Source organism: Dipodomys merriami, unplaced genomic scaffold (assembly GCF_024711535.1).
Source record: "Dipodomys merriami isolate MVZ:Mamm:240054 unplaced genomic scaffold, mDipMer1.0.p SCAF_2, whole genome shotgun sequence".
Classification (NCBI taxonomy): Eukaryota; Metazoa; Chordata; class Mammalia; order Rodentia; family Heteromyidae; genus Dipodomys; species Dipodomys merriami.
In genome coordinates, this window is record NW_027203381.1 from 94,871,427 (window position 1) to 94,877,426 (window position 6,000).

Sequence of the window (6,000 nt, forward strand, 5' to 3'; positions counted from 1 at the left end):
TCTGAGTACAAACCCCATAGTACTTATTACCTGCTACTCTGTGTGTGTGTGTGGGGGGAGGGGTTCGGGGGGGGGTGGACAGAGGTTTTAAAGACTCTATCACTTGAGCCATACCTACACTTATAGCTTCTTGTTGGTTAACTGGAAATAAAAAAGCTTAATTTTTTTTTCTGGGCTGGGTTTGAACCTTGACCTTTAGATTTCAGTCTCCTGAGTCTCGAGGCTTACAGGCTTGAGCCACTAGCACCCAGCTTACCTGCTGGACTTTTAAGCCATATGGTAAGTAAAACTTTCCTGGGATAACAATATTTCTATGTCTATACACTTTCCATAGGTAAGCTGTTAACCTCATATTGGCCATGTTTTTCTTATATACAATTTTTTAAAAGCATCTTACATAGAGTAGGAATTCATAGAATGATTCTTGTGGTAATAATGAGATCTCATGTGGAATGTTACATTTGTAATGGAAAAAAGTTTAAAAATATTGTGAAGATAATTGCATCATAGAATACTTTCAAAATGTCAGAGTAAAAATATGTCCAAAGATAAAAGTACTGTGGGCTTAAGTTTCACGACTAGTTACTGTTCAAGTTTGCCTTTTACTTAAAGAGCTCCTTTCCAACAATAAGGTGGAATACAATGCAGTTCTCAGAAAACATGAGAAAGTATGTAACCCCTGAAAATGAAAAGTGAAGTCATTACTGGAATGCAGGAAGAGGGATAGTAAATGTCCACCATTAAAACGTCTATGATAACAGAGCTGGGCACTGGTGGCTCATGCCTATAATCCTAGCTACTCAGGAGGCTAGATCTGAGGACCCTAGTTCAAAGCCAACCTGGGCAGGAAAGGCTGTGAGACTCTTATCTCCAGTAAGCCACTTAGAAAACCAGAAGTGGAGCTGTGACTCAAGTCGTAGAGCTAGACTAGCCTTGAGCTGAAGAGCTGAGAGACAGTACCCAAGCCCCATGACCAACAACAACAGCAACAAAATGGTCTATGATAACAGAGGCTAGGTAGAATCTTAAATTACTCCAGGTAGTGAACCAAGTCAGGAATGGGTTGTCTATGCTGAAGGCTGCCCGAAAATATCACAGAACAGCAAATGTAAATCAGCTTTATGAAACAGAAACTGGAATGATTACTATTATGAGAGCTATTAACACCCAACATATTGATAGAATGATAACCCATTCACTGATATCTGGAAGAAAAGATGTGTTTATCAGCTATTTATGACTATGACTAAATATCTGAGAAAGTAAATTTAAGGAAAGAAAATATTTATTTTGGATTATCGTCTCAGACATTTCAGCCCGTTATGGTGAAAGAGTGTAAAGGGAGGAAAGTTTCTTTGCTTAATGGCAGCTAGCAGAGAAAATGCTTCTTGCAGCCTTTTATCTCCCCACCCCAATTCTATTTGGATGTCAGTTTATGGGATGATGTTGCCAATATTAAGGATAGAATATCTCTCTCTCTCTCTCTCTCTCTCTCTCTCTCTCTCTCTCTCTCTCTCTCTCTCTCACACACACACACACACATACACACACACACACAGAAACACATGCTCACAGAGCTTAGTTAATCATCTTTGGAAACACCCCCACAGACATCCAGAGGTGGGTTTTAACTCATCTGGTTACTTCACAATCCATTCAGATTCACAAGCCTAGCCTTTGTGAACTCGCCAAGCACACAATCTCCTTAAACCATACTATTTCATCCTTGGCCCCCAAATGGATCAACGTACCATACAAAGTCTGTTCAGTCCATCTCCCAGAATGCTCAACATTACTCAAAAGTCCACATTAAAAGTCTTCTCTGAGATTAATGGGAAACTCTCAACGTCAGCCCTTGTCTTAATGAAAAGATAAACTATATACTTTCAGATATACAGTGACAGAGTAAAGATTTCCACTATTAAGGGAAGGTACAGGAGAGGCTTAGAAGGAACTGGCCAAAGCAACACAAAACTGAGCAGAAAAAAAATGTTAAATCCTTTAGATTCATCATGTCTGGCATCTAGGACACATGGAAGCTTGATGTGAGTTAGAGTTAAAATTCCTGACTAGACAGCTTTGTGACTATAACCCTCACCTCCTCTTGGGTGGGCTCTGCTTGCTACCTGAAGCTTTCTTTGGCAGACATTTCAGGTTCCTATCATCACCAACAAACTTCCTGCGTCCTCCACTCCATCTTCAACTTCACCCTCACAGCTTCGTAAGTCAACCTCTCAAGGGTACTTCATAGACGTTCTTCTGGTTTTGCTACATATTGCCTAAAACTTCCTATTTTACATGCTCGTAAAACCAGTTCAACAGATGGAAGATACCAAGTTGCAGCAGGAGCTAGGACCTCTTGGATCATGGCTGCAGCAGTTTCCAAGTACCTGAACAGCTGAGCCTGGTAGAATGAATCTTAGAGAAACTATGAAAATGAAGATTTTTTTCTTATACTTTCATATTCTTAAGCCTGTGATGGGTGGGATGTAGCAAATTCCTAAGACATCGTCAAGGCATCTTTCCTCTTGTCCCAGCTGAAAGTACTTGGCTTTTTTTCAATGGAATTAATCTCTTTAACAATCACAACCTCTTTGCCTTGTAACTTTAAACGTGCTCCTTTTCTTGCCAAAGTGCACATTTTTCAAATGTTTCTGCTTTGCTCTTTGTTTCCAAATGTCACTATAAATGTGACTAAAAGAAACCAGGAATAACCACACCATATCCTGAATTGTAGGCTGACTTGAAATTTCCTTTGTCATATTAATTAGTTCATCCTCTTTAAATCCAGCTTCACTCAGTCTTGGGAACATGGGCAATATGTAGATAAAAACTTTGCCAGGATGAAACATGAAGAGTCTCTACTCGATATCCTATTAGAGTCCTCATATCCGAATGATGCTTTATGAGCACCATTCTTCAATGTTCTGTATAGAATTTATCTAGCCTGCATCTCTAAACCTTTCCAAATATACCATAAACCAAGTCTAAAGGTTTCTGAGCCACATTGCCAGGAAGTGTCAGCAGTGACACCACTTCCTTTGTGCAATTTTCTTGAGTTATTCAGCTACTTATCAGTTGTATCAAATACCTGAAAAAGCCAACTTAAGGGTTTATTTTAAGTCTTGTTTTATTTATTTTTTTGGTGGTATTGAGGTTTGAACCTTTGGCCTTATGATTACTAGACAGACACTCTGTCATCTGAATCATGCTCTCTGTCCTCTTTACTTATATTTTGGATAAGTATACTGAGTTTTTGCTTGGGGCTGGCCTTGAGCTTCAACTCACCTATTAACATACCCTGTGTTGCTGGGATATGAACCATCACATCCAGCTCTTTCATCTGGTTCTAGTACAGTTAGATGACAGTTTGGGCTCCCTTTTCAAGCTAGAACAGCTATGTGTTGTCAGTGAAGATCTCTATGGATTTGTTTTTTTAGATAATATTAGGTGATTGACTTTTATCAATCAGTGAGCACTGAAAATCAAATTATGCCTCTGCCCTGACAAGTTCTACACTAATAACATTAGCAGAAACAACATACTACTAAATGTTAATCAGATGGCAAAAATAACCACCAGTTTCATGTATCAGATTTTTCTTTCCTATTGAATGTTTACGCAGAGCAGTAAACTGTTACATAAAATAAGCCTTGTTTGAATTAGAATACGTGACATTAGCCTGCAATTGTAGCTACTTGGGAGGCAGAGATTGGGACACTTTTGGTAAAAACCAGTGTTGGTTTAAAAAGTAGTTTATGAGATCCCAACTCAACCAATATTTGGGTAAGTTGGCACATATGGGTCATCCAAGCTATGAAAGAAATATAAACAGATCACAGTCTGAACCAGCCTGGGAAAAATGCTAGACCTTTCCTCAAAATTAACCAGAGTAAAAATAGGGTAGAGATTTGGCTCAAGGGATAGAACACTTGCCTGCAAGAGATATAATAAGGGAACCATAATAAAATAAGACATGATGTTGTATCTTCAAATATTTTATCCACTAGAAAAAAAACACTAAACATTTACTAGCAGTTCTATGAATTCATAATCTAAATTTTCTTCTTCCTGAGTAATTAAACTAAGGGGCTTAATTCTTAACTATACTAAATTGTGATTCTTTCACTTTCTGTCCTTGTATAAGAATGTCAGTTTAACTTTCATCCCTGAGTAATTTCCTTTAATTTTTAAAAATTTCTCTCTGAAATCATCTCACAAGTATCTATCATCTGGCAAATAAAATATATAAAATAAGTTTAAATTCTGTCCACTTACAACTGAAGAATCCCATATCTGCCATCTGACACTTTGTTTCCCATCAATTTGCCTTTCTAATTGTTCATTTTTTGTCCAATAGATGTTTTACTAGATTTTCTTATAATTCCTATACCCATTTGCTATTGTCTTCATGCACTCAATAAGAACTAAAGAAGTTAATCTTTACTTTTGTCCACAATATTGAACCTTCAGATGACTTGAAATATGATTGCTATAACTGTAACTATATGTATATATATTCTCTGCATTCCATCCAAAATATACATTAATCTTCTTGCCCCCATTTTACCTCAGAATATTTCATAACAGAAAGTTGTTGTTTATATTCTCAAAACTGTAACAAAGTTAAGTTCCTGATGAATCCTTACTTGCATTATCAGCTTTGACTTTTTTTCAAATTCAGATGCATGTTTCAGCCACTCTTTTATATCTCCTACTGAAAAAAAAAGAAAATCAGTACAAAACCTGAGTTCTTATTTCTTTATCTCAAGCTCTTCTATAGATCTTATTTAATGATATCATTTCTTTTCTAGAATCTTACTCCAGAAACCATTCATTCTTGGTTCCATCATTTCCTGCCTTCTGTCTGGCCCCTTGATTTAGGATGTTTGTGCTATTTGCATTTCCACAAGAGTAGTCTTTCCAAAATCCTTAGGAAAATTTTAACTTTGAAAAGCACCATTAGCAACATCACAAATGGTTGAAACATTGAGTGAGATAATGGGCTGGGTGGATGTAAATTCTTAGTAAATGGAATATTTGTTTTCTTATATCCTCAAACAACAATGGGCATCTAAATTTTTATTGAGTACAGCTACATTATGGTCAACTTTCTAGCAGAATACTCAGAATTGCTCACTATTTAAAACCATCCCAGCACATGGCAGTGCTCAAACTACTCTGATTATTTTCACATTCTGTATCATGTCTGTTTTCATACTTAGATATGCTTAGTTGACAGCTTAAGGTACCATATCTACCTATGATCATTTTCCAGCTTTGTCATGTATTGCCTGAATGATTTTGAAAAAAAAAAGAGCTCCCTGCACCTCAGTTTCTTGAGTTTCAGTATAAAAGAGCAAAAAATGAAGCCCAACTCATGCATCACTTCTGACAATTAAAAAATATAATTTGGGCTGTGCACCGGTGACTCACGCCTGTAATCCTGGCTACTCAGGAGGCTGAGATCTGAGGATCGTGGTTCAAAGCCACCCCAGGCAGGAAACTCTGTAAGACTCTTATCTCCAATAAACCACTAGAAAACCGGAAGTGGCGCTGTGATTCAAGTGAGCTGAAGAGTACAAGGACAGCGCCCAGGCTCAGAGGTCAAGCCCCATGAGCGACAAAAATAAATAAATAAAAATAAAAAATAAATTAAATTAAATAATAAATAAAAATTAATATATATATATACATAATGCATTTGGTTACTAGTAATTATCTGCTCTATGATATAAGTGTCCAGGAAATTTTAGTCATTACCTAAAGATAGCATTATTAATTCAGTATTTATCACTGTTGGGAGGATCAGCAAAATTAGAATGATTGCTTAGAGAGCTCCTACTTGTCTTAAAACTGTGATTAAAGGGCTGGGAAGGTGGCTCAGTGGTAGAGCGCTTGCCTTGCATGCATGAGGCCCTGGGTTCGATTCCTCAGCACCACATAAGCAAAAAGAAAAAGCCAGAAGTGGTGCTGTGGCTCAAGTGGTAGAGCACTAGC